General features: G+C 43.2%; 1 non-coding gene across 1 annotated transcript; it reads left to right on the forward strand.

Moving 5' to 3' along the window:
- Window positions 1-2,278: 2,278 nt before the first annotated feature.
- On the forward strand, window positions 2,279-2,406 carry LOC133106147 (U6atac minor spliceosomal RNA). The gene has a single exon (XR_009704318.1). It is a non-coding gene; the product is annotated as a U6atac minor spliceosomal RNA (small nuclear RNA).
- Window positions 2,407-17,883: the final 15,477 nt, after the last annotated feature.

Here is a 17,883-nt window from a genome sequence, read left to right on the forward strand (position 1 = left end):
CCCCTACCTCTTTCCCAAACTCCCTCACCTTGCAGCTTCAAATACCCAACCCCGATCGACAAGTCAAACACATTCCATAATTTCACATGCTATTTATTATTCAAAAGCAGGCTGGCTCCTTATTTATAAGCACACTGAATAATAACACATTTTGAGAATGTATGTAGATGCTCACCGATATAAAATGTGGTCATGTCACTGAAAATGACTTATATTGCGTTGTCAACGTTGTTTTCACTGTCTTCCTCAGAAATATTCACTCAGACAAGAGATTCCTTGGAACTCCTCCAAAGGAAGTCCTCTATTTAGAAATAGGCATCACAAAAAAATTTTTTTTTGTAAAACGTCCACCTTTTTTGGCATAATATCTCAAGACTCCACGTGCATATTGAAAATGCTAGTTTCATTACGCAGGTGAAAAAATGCTGTTGTTTTATGCAAACCTAACAAATTATTTTGGAAATTACAGTTGGAAACGTAACGTCATTAGCTAAAATGCTTTTTAGTCGTCACTTCAATAACATGCCTGTAGTCGGTGTTTTGATGACGCATTTTCTCTGCAAGTAAATTACGAATACTGTTCAGAGACAAGTGCGTTTGTAGAAGTATACAACTGCAAAACAGATAACAATGATAATCCCTCCAGAGAAATTAGAAGTAAACAATGGACATTCTTTTAAAGTTTCTCCAAGTTAGCACATTTTTAAAATGAAATGATTATGCATTTGTTTCACACTTATTGTGAAAAGGACACTGACATTACCTTATTTTTGTAGTATGTGGATTTCCAAAATGCAGAGGTGACATTCCCACCCACATGTTACAAAATAGGGATGTTACGTTTATTGTTTTATTTTAAATTAAATGTGCAGGACTAGATTTAAAAATTGTGGCAATGTAGAAATACCTTTGCAAGTAACTACGTACTGTGCCAAATGCAAGAACCAGCAGCCCTGGGAACACACAATCAGCATGACCTTTTCAAAAGGCAGTAAGATGAACTGCAGACTGCATTGTGTCAGCTTCAGTAATCTTTGCTACTCACTCGTACACTCCCAAGAACACTCACAAGACAATAATTTTCAACAGCAGCGCGAGAGAGAGAGAGAGAGAGAGAGAGAGAGAGAGAGAGAGAGAGAGAGAGAGATGATAATAAAAGTGCAAGGCCGTCTCAAAAAAGGCATTTGGTACTGTAAATTAGGCCTAAATCAAGAGATGCAACTGCATCTTTTCAACGCCAATATTTTTGGTCTTCTGTTGCCATCTAGTGGGTATTTTTAAATAAATAAATAATGTATCAAATCCAAATGTGTCAGGACTGAACACAAAATAAATAAAACAACGTTTTTATCAAAGCATTTGAATAATGTGGTTAACTTTAGGTATTTGCTTATTCACCACCCCTGGAGTCCTGATTGGGCTATAATTCAATTATGGATATTTAATTTTGTAAAAAAAAAAAAAAAAAAATCTTTTTAAACTGAAGTAAGCAAAACAACATCGAATTATAAAGCGTTGGAATATTAACGTTACTAAGAACAACCGTCTCCGATTCAGCAAAGTGAATGAACCAGTGAGCTAACTAAACTGTAAGTTATACCACGAAATGACACTGAAATCAAAAGATGGACGCGATACAACATAATTGATATAGCCTATTCTGGTATCTTCGAAGCTAAAGATAGTTTAAAACCACAGTTCACGTTAATGTGGAGAAAGTTTGATACACACCTTGGCTAGCAAGTTAGTAAGAAATCACATTAACGTTAGCTACTTCATTTTCATGTAAACAGTTGCAGATGTATTCAACACAGCTGGACAATAGCGTACACACATAGTAAATTAATTATATTTTATTTTATTTGCCAGCTGTGTTTGGTAACTGCCACAATACTATAAAATATCTTTATTTTTCTTCGGAAGAACAGGAACAAACCCACAAACGCTAGCGGTCTGGCTATATTTATTTCGAATGCTCTATTTCCGCGATGACGTTACCATCACGTGAGTCATGAACTGCGTAGAGATTGGTTCCTAGGGCTGCAGTATTGAAATTAGACGTGACGACCAAATAGACTTCAGTCACTTTTTCGTTAATTAAATGAAGCTAAATACGAGATAAATACCGATCCAACATAGAAAATGTATGCTAAGTAGGTTTGATACATAAAGGCGAATCATGTTAAAATATATAATTTTGCAATTCTTAAACAACCATGATACAGACATATAAGCACTAGGTGCCATTTAAATACGTCAGAATTTGCTCCAGTTTATTGTGTTGTATGAAAGGAGAGAAGGTTAGCACTCCCCTTGACAAGGATGGAAGAGGTCCTAGTGACCTTCAACACACATATGGTTAAGGCATTGCCACTTACTTCGTGGCATCTCTAACCAAATTTTTAAAATGGTCAATACCTCGTTTTTATATCAGTGCATAATTCTGCTAGCGCAGTGGGTTTCTGCACCGGATCGTATGCTAAATGTTGTATTGCATATTATGTTAAAATTCCCGCTTAAAGAAAACTTGTTGCAAACCCGCTGTTATTCGCAGGAACTTTCATTCTTCAAAAGCGATTTTAATATGTACAGTAGCATACTTCTCAAGCAAGTCTCTGTATAAATTGCTGTAATAATAAATCCTGTGTTTTGATCATGTATATTTACGTATATATATATATATTTCAATTCAGTGTGCATCATTAAACGGCAAGACGTTAAGAGAGGATTTTTAAGAGAGTAATTACATTTCACAAAAGCAAAAATACAACACAATGTCAAAAAAAAGAAAGAAAGAAAAAAAGGATTTCACAGACAACTCACTAGGGGGCGATAAAGAATAAACAATAGCCTAAGATGCATGGACACGTATGTTTAACACAAACAGAACTGCTTGAAAGTTAAATATTATCTTTGCTATATATTAAATGTATGGAACGTACAACGTGAAAAAGGCGATGACACTAGATTCAGGTATATTGTGTCATCTACACTCAGTGAGCACTTTATTCGGTATTCATCACTCATTTTTTAGACTGTGGCTGTAGCCTACCACTTAGAGATTTGACATGTTGTGTGTTCAGAGATGCTCTTCTGCATGCCACAGTTTTAATGTGTAGTTATTTGCGTTACTGTCACCTTTTCGTCAGCTTCAACCAGTCTGGCCATTCTCCTCTGACCTCTCTCATTAACAACGCATGTTTACCCACAGAACTGCTGCTCACTTGACTTTTTTTTTTTTTTTGCATCAGTCCCTGCAAACTCAAGGGACTGCAGTGCGTGAAGATCCCAGGAGATCAGCAGTTACAGAAATACTCCAACCAGCCCGTCTGGCACCAACAATTATGCCACAGTGAAAATCACTTAGATCACATTGTTTCCCCATTCAGATGGTTGATGTGAACATTAACCAAAGCTCCGAACCTGTATTTACATGAATGTATGCATTGCACTGCTACCACAAGATTGGCTGATTCGATAATTGCATGAATAAGCAGGTGTACAGGTGTTCCTAATATAGTGCTCAGTGAGTGTATATTGACGTTAAAAACACCATCACATTGATGTCTGTGGGGGAAAGTTTTCATATCATCTGCCTTTTAGTTGTTGGCAGTCAAATTAGGCTCATAGAAGATATATTTGAGCCTTGTCTTTCAGAGGTATGCAATATGTAAGATGTGCGCCCTTGTGTCTTGAGGAAACAACTATGGTTTTGCTTGTTTGGGGGATCACCGCATGCATTTTCCCATTTAAAATGTTACCCTCCAAACCAGCCTTAAGATAATCACGTGATTTGTTAATCCAACTGTCTACTATTCCTAGAATCAGCAGTTATCCCTCCCCGAACATGGCAGCTCCACCCAGCTGAGGGGATATTTCACTATAGCAGGCTGATAGCACAGAGCTGGAGGCCTGCAAGGGGTGGCTTACTCCCATTGCATTTTGCTTTCCTGGCCAAGGCTGCTGAACTCACTGATGGAGAAAACATCTCTGCGGATTTTCACAGAAAAGTACACAATCTCCCAGCACAGTTGTAAAACAGGGAACTTGTAAAGATATCAAGGCTCCCTCCTTCCATCACAGAGACCCAAGGGGGATTAGACCGGAGCTGAGGAGGAACACAGTGTATAAATAATGCTCCTTGGAGCTAAGCTAGATGACAACAAATATGTGCAGCGATTCAGCCCATCCTTAAAAAATTGAATGTTTGTGTCAGAAAGAAAGAAAAGCCCACAGTGTTATTTCCACATAATATTCTTCAGTATTTGGCACTAACTACTGTGCAGAATTGTCATCAATTATATGTTTTCTTTCCTTCCTACAGGCAGTAACCATTGAAAGTGGCATACAGAAGTGACTCTGGGTCATCTCTACCATCCTCTCCAGCACTTTCTATGGATTTGATTCATGCTGCAGGAAAGAAATAGCACAAGAGAGCACGTTATAAACCAGAGATCAACAAACACTCAGTACTCACAATGCTACTTCACATAGACCAGGGAACTGCAGTAATCTGCTGATATCTGAGTTTGTCCCTGTTACGCAAAATATCTTTTTTGGGGTTTTTTTTCAAAAGCTGTTTTTGCTACACGGACTCTGCCATAATGTAGCGAGCGTGTTCATGGCAAACAAAAGAGCTTAAAATGAAGTTAACTGTCCTAATAAAAAGTAGGTCAGTTCAGCTGGATTGCCCATCTGGACGACATATGATGTCACTTCTGCAATGATGCATTTCTTGGATCCGACCCTTTGGATCCCATTTTGCATTTAGCAAAGGCTAAAACATAGCCCATGTCATATACAGTATGTGTCCATTTTAGAGTGTTTTAATCACAACACATTCCTACATGAATGTACTTGTGTAATCCTTTATGCAAAGCGCTTTTTTTGGACATTCACTGCAGTTTTCCTGGTGTTCCTCTTTATTGAGGGATCATAAGGGAGCTGATTATATTGCTTCAGTCAGACGCCCTGCCGGGTGCTGGACTCTGAGCACCTGTTGTTCCAGGTGTTGGAATGTGAAATCCCGAAGGCCCCCTTCCTTTCTGTAGGTGTCAGGAATAACCCTGTCTGCCCATGTCTCCCCTCCCTCCTCCAGAACTGTCTGAACAAATGGCTAGGCTTTGCAAAAGAGAGGGGAAAGGGAAAAATCTATGCGAAAAAAACATTTTCATCTCAGGCTTATAGTGGTAGTCACACCCATGGCTGTGTCAGCATTCCCTCAGACGTTGTGTTGCTATTGTTAAGTAGCTGATAAATACGTGCTAATGGATGTGGTGGCACCTGCAGTAATTGCAGGTGACAGTGGAGTTAGAGGAAGCAGTAGCTGTAGGAAGCATGCAGCTGTAGAGAGCAGGCAGAGAAGCCGAGGCTACTTGTCGCACGCTCTCTTCAGTTGGTTTCAATTCACTGTGACATGTGAGCGTTGTCCTAGCTAAATGTATACAGGGACAGCGTGACTTACTGGTCCATGGAAAAGTGTGATTTCAGTGGAGATGCAAGCCTGCAGACACAACAGACGAATAGATTGACCCAAGTTGGTCGTGAAAGCAGGGATGAGCAAAGCCAGCTCTTCTGGTACGATAGTCAGGGCTGTATGAAATGTCAGAAGTCATAATGCTGGAGAATGGCACCATTCATATGGAGCAGAAGACTGGATATGACCACAAAGTGCTCCATGAGTGACATGGCTGGCAAGAGACCTGCCCGATTGTAAGGACATCCTGAGCATTCATTTTTTCCTCTGACTTTTTAAAATGTATTTCTGTATTTCTGTATTTATTTATTTATTCAATGCAGTCTGGCATGGTGGGTGGATTGGGTGGCGTTTTCCAGTCTTTGTGAGGGGATTAGTGAACCAGCCCAAGCTTGCTTCTTTCATTTCCCAGGCAAGTATCAGTGCTGGGGAGAGGACTCTGGTTGCCTCCACTGTAATAAATCTGTCCCTGATGCCAATATGTCTGCTGGCCAAGCATTCCCTGGATCTTATCGGTATTATAATCAGTTTGTGCAATGGTAGAATAGCAGCAGGGAGTGAGAGATCAGGAGCTACTCAAGTCAACAGACAGGCTAATTCAATCAGCACAGGATTGAATACACTACAGCCTACTTGATAGCAAAGATTCTGGGTTCAATCTGACTCTCCTGAATCCAGAATATGTTTCATGTATTTCTGACAACTGCCGTTCCTGTAAATAAATGTCATTTTCATCAAGTTCAGGAGACCTGTTTGTCTTACACCACGTAAACTGAGAATATTTCTCTGTGAGCTAGACATGAGTGAAGAGTGAAGTGGGGGTGAGTGTGCTGTGGGGATGCCAGGGGAAGAACACGGTATGAAATTTTAAGAAAGGAAATTTTGCTGATTTTTTACTTCTGGGGCCTGTTCCACAAAGCAGAATTGCAGAGTTTGCTGGACAACTGAACCGAGTAAAACCCAGAACCTTCCAAAATGTGAAACATGGACTGAAGGAAAAAGGCGATCCGGGGTTTACTCCGCGCCTCTGTCCATCTAACTCAGTAATCCTGCTTTGTGGAACAGGCCCCTGCCGCCTTATCTGCGGCTGATTGGAGGGTTTCTGGAAACTTGGGAGGGAAAGAGGAAGGTGGTTAACACAGATGAGCTCACATAATCTGGCACTCACCCTAGCCGTTCCCATTATGTTTTTAGAACACCCAGAATACATCTGCTCCAATTGTTTCCAAAAATATAGCATCTTACATAAAAAAAATTATGGACAGAATATAAACACCTGAACGAAGTAATTCCCAAATAGATATCACATCACTTATTCTAACATCGAAAGGGTCATAAAACATGCATTTTCCTCGTTTTGGGATCCCTTCTGGACCTTTTTAAGGCTGGATTTCATAATCAGTCACTGAGCTTTCCTGAAATATCTCTATATCGGAGCAGGGGTACAGAATAGGTCTGCTCTGACTGCCCTAATCAAACATTGGCAAGAAAAAGAGAGAGGGAGTGGGGGAGAGAGCAGACTGCCACGCAGTGCCTGAGAGAGTACTCCCCTGCCAAAAAATGGTTTTATTTCCTGCTGAATTTAAAAAAAGACATCTGGAAAGTAATCAAAATATATGAACAAAAAAATAGAAGAAAAAGAACAGCCCATCTGATTTCACTTTGCAAACACAACTGTGCTCTAATGCTGCGGAGGGCAGGCTGGTCACTGCAGACTGGAGCGAGCTGCATGATGTCAGTGGGAAAGTATGAGAGCAGGGAAAGAGCGGAGAATAAAGACAAAGAAGCACTGGAACATCAGCAGCCGCCTCCACCACCCCACCCCCCCCTCTCTCGTTCTCCACCCTTTCCCCACATCCAACATCCATTCATCTCCACGTATCCTTTCTCCCTTAACCTTGTACACCAGCGACCACTCCCACCCAATGAAATGATAGCCTCACGCTGCCCCCCCCCCCCCATCTTTATGAACAGAGCCGATGTGCTGATGTAGTGCGCAATCAGATATCAGCGGTCAGGCGTGCTCCTCTCTGAGCGCGGCAGAGGAGGGTGTCCGCGGGACGGCTGGCAGATTTACGGGCCAATAACGACGCGGCTACGGGAACAGAGCGCCGGAGCCATCAAAGACCGCCGTCCGCACGGCGCGGAGCGCCGCCCGTCGTAAAGAAGAGAAGGTGAAAAAAAAGGGGAGCGCGATGGAGTTACGGCCCGCCTGAGATGGGAGCGGAGGGGAGCTGCTTTATGGGGTAAACAAGGAGAAGTCCGCGGGCATCAATCAGGGGGATGAATGTGTCTCTCCGCGATAGCACAATGCCCCTCCCCGAGACCCTCCAGCCAGATGAGGACCTGATGTGCATGCTGAAACCGTAGAGGTGCCCGGCCGGAGAGGGGCAGAGGCGAATGTCACCCGTGACCTCCTGACCCCGGAGGTGCCGTTTCTTCTTCAGCGGCGGTCAGTGCCCAGGCGTGCGAAGCTCCACGCCTCCTCTCGCTGCGCGGCTTCACGGCACGCCTCCGGGAACATCGCGCGGACGCACAGACCTTTTAATTGGTTCCCTTCGATACGCACATTTTTACTGTTCACAAGCCCTTCAGCATGTAATACAGAAAGTGACATTTAAAAATAAATGTCAATCCATATGCAATGAATAACAATGAAGAGCAGAACGCAAAGAATACCTCACCCCATCACCGCGGCACAAAGGCGCGTGTGTGTTCGGTCACATCTGCATAACGCGGGGCCATTTACGGCGTTATTATCCGCTGTACGGCCGCGGTATACGCTCTGTATGGTTTTATTACCTTCCAGTCTCAGCTGCTTTCCATAAAGTCCCCCACTATCGCCTCAGGGAGAGTGAGGCATATCCATGCCGAGGCCCCAGAATGGACCCAGCTTCAGCAAGCTTAGGAACCAAAGCCCACTAACTCCCAGCCCATATAAATATATAGTTTTCTGTTTCCTTAACCTTGTCTAACTTCGCAACAAGTCATTCTGGATTCCCTGGTCTCCCGGCAAAACCACGTCATGTCCCTCTCTCTCAACTCCACACCCATAATGATTTATGATTTATGATTTATTTCTGAATGTGGCTCCTTGATGAGTATTAATTAATGCACATTAAAGTTTTAGGAATATTCATTCATGTGTCTTTATGAGAACCAGTGAGATACTGTTTAAACATGTTTAACTAAAAATGCTGAAAATGGTTGATGGATTGGTATGAAAATTGTATAATATAATTATTGAGCTATAAATTCTGATATGCAATTTAAAATATTACTCTAATATCTAATATTAATTGTTCACTTCTCCGTCTGGATCCCTATACCCCCCAACATTCATCCAGTTTGTAATTAGCAGAATGATTCAGAGCAAGACTTTCAGTGACCTAGTCTACATCTAGCTGGTTCATTCATCTTAAAATTACATGGTGTTCCTGCGTGTAGCTCTTGTGCGCCACAGACAGGGGAAGAGAACAGCTCATTACACTGTCTCAGCCCCCTACACTGCACCATGTATGGCCAGTTCTGTGGCTACTTAATAATGATAAATTCCAGCCAAACCCCATCCTCAGGCTGGCTAGAAATGGAAAATGACTCAAACAGAGTCAACATTATTTTTTTTTACCACAAGCAGAAAGTCATGTGGAGTAGCCTGAAATGGATGCCTTTTGGGAAACTTGGAAATAATTGTCATTCATTTTGTCACATTCTGCATTTCCATGGAAAATACCACAATTCTGTGCTACCGTGCCATGAAACATCTTTGGAAACGGTGAAGCCTGAAAACGATGAAAAGGGACCGTTATTTAAGCTTTAAAGTCACTCCTGAACTGTTTTGCATTGTAATGTTGGAGAGGATGTCTCACTAACAGTATTTAGCTTGCCACCAGCTAGCTAGTAAATGTCAAGAGTATCCCCTTAGTCACACAAGATTTAGGAAATAACAATAATGAGATGCAAGGTATTACTGAGTAAAATAATAAAATTGTACATTTAAAGCATAATAATAATAATAATAATAATAATAATAATAATAGTCAATGCATATATTCTATTCTTCTTCTTCTTCTTCTTCTTCTTCTTCTTCTTCTTCTTCTTCTTCTTCTTCTTATTATTATTATTATTATTATTAAGCTTTTAATGTATCATTTTATTATTTTACGGAGCACTGGAAATGCACAATTACCCAGCAATACCTTGCATCTGAGATGGATCCCACAATTAGATCAAATTCACCTGATTTCCTCAATCATAATATTTCTCCGGGAAAGCACGGCAGGGGGCTAAAAATGTTCCAGACTCTAAAAAAAGGACAAGGACTTCAGACTTCACTGCTGCCATTCTTGCTGAATGTGTCTAAACGGATTTGTCACATGTGACTCTTTCATCCGTTTGCATGTGTACAGGAATGCTCCCAGTCCTATGAAACTTGCGGGTGGCCCACAGCGTTTAATAGACTAGGTGAGCGAGCCAGCCTAATCTGATTGAGCTCAGAACTAAGCTTCTAACAAGATTCATTTTCAGATGAAGGGCAGAATAATCAAGGGGGTCACATGAGAATAGTATTACTGGGCTTTTGTACTATACTTTCGCTAAGCTGTTGTAATGTAACACAATATAATGTAAGGTTAGCACAGCTCTGCCAGCCACACCATACACTTAATACAGAAATATATACCATTAAAATTACACCTATATATTAAATTGCATACAACAAAAAAAAACAGGCTGTGAAAGTAAGTCTGTTTTAACTTTTTATTTAAGGAATTCTACATAAAAAGTGTAACAGAGATTGGCAGACCGTTGGCCAGTACTATCATGGGATTCTGCATTCTGTAACCATTTCTTAAACATGCTGTATACATAGGCAATTTATTTGGAAGACGTTTACTGACTGCTAGCAGTATGCTTACATTAATTCAAAAACAAAAACATATGTAAACCTGAAAGTTTAATTTAAGGATCAACAGCATTGCACACATGTACACGTGCACCCACAAACACATCTGTGCATTGTGACCTGAAATGTCTTGCAGTGAGGATTTCAATTAGTCACACTATCCCTATTTCATACTCAGGTTTACTTCAACATCCTCTGTCCTTCCCAAACATGCAGAGTCTAATGTACCCTACGCGCCGCGAAGATGTCTCTGGTACGAGGATTCATCCATGCTTATCCATACTGTGTACTCTCTGTTTACCTTACGTTTTGAGTTAAGCCACCAGGCACTTTGTACGCAGTTTTCTTTATTTTGAAATACTTCATCTTTTTCCTCTGGCGTGTTTAGGCCAAGGTTTCCCTAGCAACTGCCAAAACACTGACCCCCTCTCCAGAAACCCTTCCACCCCCACCCCCCCCCCCCTCGATTTGTGAAAAACCTGCCATTTGCAGTTGACCTATTTAAAACCCTCACATATGGTGGAACTTAATTACATGTTTGGATGTCCAGGTGCTGGTGGTAGTTTGGGGAAATGGAAGGGGGTGGGGAAAGGGTGGATTTTAACTCCCAGCCAAAAAAGAGCTCAGCTAAAATCTCTCGTAGGCTTGGACAATCACTTGGTGTGGCCAATGCAGTACATTTGCGCACATTCCAGGGAATGGCTCTGATTATTGGGGAAGGCCGGCAGGAACACTGGCCGAGACCCAGGCCTTCTGCTCAGCCCGGGGCCTCACCAGGCGGCCCGCGCATCTCGGAGAGAATATTCTCTGATGAAAGCACCGCCCCGTTTTTTCCCTGCCATACTTCCCCGAGAACAGACTGATAAGATTACGGAACGATTCTGTAAAAAAAAAAAAAAAGTAAAATCACGAGATTGGGTCCAGCTGAGAACGGGCTGAAGCAGGAGCATGTGGATGTGTCCTTTTATCTCTTCCCCCCGTCTCTGAGAAGACAGATGTCGTGCTCCGGACACTCCCCTGACCCTGCGCGGGAACGCTTTCCACGTGTAACATCTGATTCCACTGCCGGAGCCACTTCAGCATTCTGCGGACGCAGACCGGATCCTGAGACGCGCTGTCTGCAGCACCCCGTCTTCAGCTCGCCCGAGAACCCCCTCGTTTCGCTCCTGAACTGGAGATCTAATTAATTTCGTTCTTAGCAGCGTGCGCGTCCGGAGCTCCTCACCGGGCATAGATCAGGTTAGCTCGGTGAGCAACGCTAATCCATCTTGGTCTCTTTGTATGCGACAGTAACAGAGGCCGGTTTTAGCTTTAATAACTCTTCAAAGCCGCCTCTTCCTCCAGCGCCTGATTGGACCGTTCCTGGCGAGAGCGAGCGGGGCCCCGAGGCCCGCTCGGGCCCCCGATGACATCACCCCGGCCCGCATATGGAAGCGTTTGAGCGCGAGGCGGAGGGGGCCGGGAGGAGGGGTTCGAGCGACATGTGAGAATCCAGCGCGCAGATCCACTCTGGCGGCGGCTCACAGCGCTCCGAGCCCGGGCTGCCCGTCCGAGCCAAGAGGCCCCAGCTGAAGAGCGTTTTCAAACGCGCTGCTGAAAGAAACTTGGTAAAGCTGTTCCCGCCCAGAGGCTTTCGCTCTCGCAAGGATACCGGGCCTCAATGTTCCGCTTCTCTTAACGGCTCGAACGCTCTGTCTTCGTGCTGTTCTGTTCGACGTTCTGCGTTTCGTAAGGTCGTGTTTCGGATATTTTTATTCAGATACGATGCTCACTTTCGCCTGGGCAGATGCACACAAATGAGGTCTATGAGCTTCATTAGAGCCTTTGAAAGGAATGATGGATCATATGTTTCATTACTTTGATCATTTGTGGGACTAATAATATCTACAAATCCAGGTCATTTTGCATTTGTAAATTCCTGTCGACAGAGGTTTATTATAATTATAATTATTTCTATTGCTAATGATGAACATATGGAAATTGTAAGGACTTGGCACTGAAAAATAGGTTTGCTTTGTAAATCACCACTAGAGGGCACACTTCACTCATACTCACCCAGTCACATACCAGTCGATTTAAGTTTTTTTTAACAAACACAAGAAGGTATACAGAACACCATCTTCCATGGAGGAAAGAAAGGATGTGACTGGTGCAGAAGAGAAAAGCAGTGAGGCTGCCAGATGTTTGTGCTCAGACAGAAGGCTTGGTAACAGAGTGGGGGGACTGCTTGTGGCTGGTGAGGGATGTGAGAGTCAGATGTTCTCAGAACATAGGCCTTGCTCATCTTCCATGTCTCACCACAACCTTTTCCATTTATTCAAGCGTCAGGGGACGTCATCACACAAGCAATCATCCAAACGAGTACCTATGAGCGCCTCTTCATCCCACACTCTCTTTTCGCCTTGCTGTCGACGATTACAACAGACACAGCCCTGAGATTTGTACATTTTCCTTCCCGCAGGAACATTATATCCCACACACACACCACACACACACACACACACACACACACACACACTGTTTGCTGTTTGCTCAGTGTTCCCCGCTCACTGAAATAACACAATCACATCCTGGCCCTGTCTCCTCTCACCGAAGAGTCCACAGAGGAGCCCAGCCACAGGGTCCGTCAGGTCTGCAGCTGCCTTTGTTGGCCGTCCTAGGGCGGTTGTAGCGCGGAGCGCTCTCAGGCGGAGGGAGGGAGGAGCGCGCGCATGCTGGAATGCAGGAGAGCTGCACATGTGCAGCGGGTTAGAGGCGCACGGTCGCTCCATCACTCCCCTGACGTGTTTACCGAGAGCATCGCTGGAGTCCTCCAGCAGGTCCCACCGGACACGCCGGGCCGTGGCAGCTCACACGCGCGGCTCTCAGCCTCCGCCCCGCGTCCCCGCGATTCCCATTGTTATTTAACTGTCACCAGTCGCGGCTGGCCCTGTAATTTAGGGAGGGCGGCAGGCCGGTTGGGTTTCACTTCGCCCCTGATGCGCACGTGCCCCCCCCCCCCCCCCCCCCCGTGGGCTGAGACCTGAGTCACTGCGGCCTCTCTCTGGGGGAGGGGAGCACTGGCTGGCTCACAGGATCAAGAGATGTGGCAAAATCCCCACTGAGCACAGAGGGGCTTCAGCTCTGTGTGGAAGACTGCTAATTACATTTCAACCTTTTCAACACTCTTACGGAAATAATATATGTTAATATATGTTTAAAATAATTGCTGCACATACTTTGGTAAGGTGTATACACTAAGGTGTGTGATTCTCGAACAATTCTCAAATATACAGCAATCGCATTGTACTCTCATATAGTATTATAACAAAATTAATCAATTAGTTTTTTTGATGTAAAATGTCCTTCTTATCTTTTTCTGACAATTTTCTAAATTATCCTCCTCCTTCTATAAATCCATGTTTAATTCATTAATCAATATCTTAAGGAGGAATATGATTATCAATGCTTACAAATCCACATTCCACACAGGGTCCAAAAATATGGAAAAAGAAGGAAGGGAAATGTAGTATATTGAAATTTGTACTGAACAAAGGTGAAACATTCATAAAACATTGACACATCATGGGAAAGTGACTGATGTGGAATGCTTTAAGAGCTGTATTTTCTGAAATGCATATATTTAAATGGCAATCAGCTTCATACAAGTACATTTTTATATTCTTAAATTTATCTTACTTTTTTTGTAGGATGGGCTTATATGAGTGTGCCAGTATCAGATTGAACAAACGCTCCTTACTTCAGAAAACTATCCTGTACGATCATTATAATTCATTATATACAGTATTTTAGGTGGGTTCTGTAGGATAGATGGCCAATGGGATTAAAAAGAACTGGATTGGCAGTACCTGATTGGGTAGAATGCGATTCATTGGTTTTGGCAAAACATAACAATTTGGCAGACCATTGATAAACTTTCTCCTATTCCTCCTAAACAGTCCATTCAAATATTTTTCTGAAAACATTTAAAATAAGCAATGCAGTTGCTGAATCTTTATATTTAATCTGCAATGCCTAGTTTGATCTGAGTTCTGTGTGCCAGGCTAGCTGCGCTGATATGCACCGCCAGCCTCTCCAGAGCAAATGAATGGAATGCGTTGTTTATATGATTCATATGATAGGTAGAACCAGTTCCTACTGAAGAAAAAAATCTAAATATGAGGAAATTGATGAATGCGGCAAGTTCTTGTAAATCACTCGTATGCGCAATTCAAGAACAAATATGTTCGTAAGAGTGGTTCTTACAGCCCAATTTTTCTCAAATACATCTCTTGGACAAGACAAGGGTCCACATATAATCCAATGCTCAATACATAATAAATAACCTTTTTCATTCACTTTTCCTTTTTTACTACATGAACTGGGTCAAACCCAGAGTCGAAATCCTCGTTGGGGTTAATGATTTGGTATGCTGTAGCCAAAGGCAGTGATTGGCTCCATGCAGTGGACACCTGTTCCCTTTCAGCCTAATGCTCCACCATTAGGCCGGTGCAGACACCCTGAATTAGCTTCCTTCAGCTGCATGCTTTTGGTGACCCAGCCAAAAAGAGTACACGATAAGCTCACTCTCCTCCATCAGCGTCCAAAGCAAGCAGAGCCGCATGCCAACACGCTTGTGAAGGCCTTACACCCAGACAGGATTGTTTCCTGAAACAGTAATATAATACTATCCACTAAATATGGATCTGCAGATTTCTTCTGTTGGGTATTACCATTAATAACATGCAATGACATGAGAAACGACTCAGAAACAACTCCTAAAGGCCTTAAAAATAATAAGACAGAAAATATAATGATATAATTCCCAACATAAATAAGAAAAACAGGAAAGCATCAACATTAGCGTTATCCCGAACAGTGTTTCTGGGCTCCATGTGAGAGAGCACATGTACTCCAATCCCTATACAACATGTTTATTTGTCATGCGAGTGAATGTTTAAATTATAATTCACCCTGACGTATTCTACTTTCACTGGTAATGTACAGGAAACATAGGTACATAGGTCAGTGTTCAATCAACAGTCGTACCCAAATTTGACTTGGGAAAAATGCTAGTGCTACACTTTTTCTTATTTGTAATTATTGCTGAACTTGCAGAGCAGTGTTTGTGAAGGAATAATAAATAGTTAATGCTTTTAATTGCTTGTAAATGTTACAGATTAATTATAGATTGAATCCAATCAGATGTTTTTTCTCCTCATCCAGAGCAGAGCAGAGAGGCACAAAGGATTAAGACGCCCATCATTATAGTCACACACGTACAAAAAGCACATACTCCTACACTCACATGTGCGAGACAGGATGAAATGTTGAAATTTTGCCAGTGACGTTTCAGCCCGTTGGTGAAACAGCCTGCCTAAAAATGTTTTTAAAGAGCTCACCAATACATGCTCTGTAGTTTTGCGATTCTGCCTGTTCCTGTAAACAGAGCTGAACATGTGCACATATAAACCACAAATTGAATTAACAGCAGAAGGATTTTTTTTTTTTTTTACGTGTACAATTTTAAAATCTGTTCACACCAGCCAATATTGCATCATAAAGAAAGCTATTTGTTTTTCCCATTTCAACTGTCTTGTATCTTTTTATAATTTCGGTTCCTGCTTAGATTCGTCATTGGCAGAGCTGCCAACGCAGCAGTATCCAGAATGTTCTTTTGTGGTCTGGTCGCGGGGGTGCAGTGCGTGGTCCACTGTGAGGAGCAGGTAATGGGCCGGCCCCTTCTGGCCCACCAAGCGCACCGGGCTGTTCTGAGTCATGTTCTGTGACGAACACAATAATGTTTTCTCATTCCGTTCACGACTCCAACGCAGATGGCGGCGCGAGGGAGCCGGGCCGCCTCTGTCCAGTTAAAATGGCCGACCGGTTCGCTGGGAGCGCGTCGGCCGCAGAGGGTTTTACGTAACGCGCGGTTGCAGCGGAGGCAGTTTGAGCGGCTAGGGCAGTTCACTGTGCTCAGCTCACCCCCTGGCTTGGCATGAAGGCCTCCCATGTGATGGGGGGGACAGAGCCAGAGCAATCTGGAGAAGGCTGTGTGGGACCTGGAAGAAGGCCCCGGCGGTGGAGTCCATTAGACCCAGCCTCGCCCCCTCCTCCTGCATGGCTCCTGCAGCCAGAGCTCAGCCCTGCTGCATGATGCAGATGGCAGTAATTAACAATCAGCGAGGGGGAAAGCATATTTTCACTGCCAAGTTTTATGAAATTACACTCCTTTATTCTTTTATTTTTTCCCCCGTTTTTCACCAAACACGACTCCCACCAGGTCCATCTGAAAGCTCCAGCTGGAGACACCTTAGCCAACATTTAGCAGTTTGTAACGGTGCTTATATGTCACTATGGCAGGAGGTTTTTCTCAAAATCAATCAACCCTAAAGCAAACAATGTCACAGTCGCTTTAAAAGGAGTGCAAATGCAGACTCGCCCTGTTACACGCAAGCAACTGCTTTGTGTGCAAACTGCAGTGTTACATAGTTAACAGTCTGTATGTGGCTTTTTAACATTACCCTGGACATAATGGCAAGAACACATGCCATAAACTATGCCAATTATGTACTTCACAGTTTGGACCGAGAGTCCGTTTTAAAAATATACCAGAGCAGCTTTGCAGTTGCTGAGAAATAAAAAGAAATAAAAGCTAACGGCTTTGGTTTGACGGGTGGAAACGTAGGTAAGAGGAGCTAAGAAACGCTCTTCTGGGACCACAAGGCCGGGCGGACTTCTCACGCTGTGGTCCGAAGCGGTGGAATGTCATGGTGGCACTTCACAGGCTGCTTATACGCTACCTGCCCATCTGAACAAACGTCTCTCAGCCCCCCCTCCCGAAACCCCCCACCCAACCCAACCCAAGATGAGAGGACCCGACACCTCGGCCTCTAACCCCCAAGCTCCTGAAAGAAAACAAATGACCTCATTGCGCTCTGAGGGTTGTGACAACAAGCGGGTTCGGTTTCACGAAAACCTCTGCCAAAAGCTGACTCTCCCCCGAAAACACCTCTAAGAACCCGTGTTGATGGAGGATCTCCAGGGCCACTCAACATATCCTGGGGAAAATGTGTGGGTTCCTGTTGGTTCATAAGAGCAGTGGATAAGTCCCCTCCAGCAGCCAGTCAGGTTTAATTACAGATAGAAAAGTTTGCTTCTGCCTTTGCTTTTACTCGTGGAGCAATCCCTTGGTATACCCGCTTAAAAAATAAATAACATCAGCGATAGATCTTATGAAAAGGCTGCCTTTGCCCCAGAACGTTGAGTAACTTGTGGGAGCCAGTGAAACAGCACCCGCCAATCTTACACAATGTGAATCAACTGGAAAATCTGGAGACACAAAGCTGTAAAAGATGAAATAATCAGGGAATACTGTGCATGCAAAAGAAAGACTATTTTAGCAATGTCAGATTTATCAGAAAGACATAAATTGTAACAACATTGTCGACACTGACCACTGCTAAATTAATCACACAAATGGCTTTGAAGTGGTTACTTATATGACAGCATCTGCTCTGTTTCA

The sequence above is a fragment of the Conger conger genome, chromosome 12 (genome assembly GCF_963514075.1).
Source record: "Conger conger chromosome 12, fConCon1.1, whole genome shotgun sequence".
Lineage (NCBI taxonomy): Eukaryota > Metazoa > Chordata > Actinopteri > Anguilliformes > Congridae > Conger > Conger conger.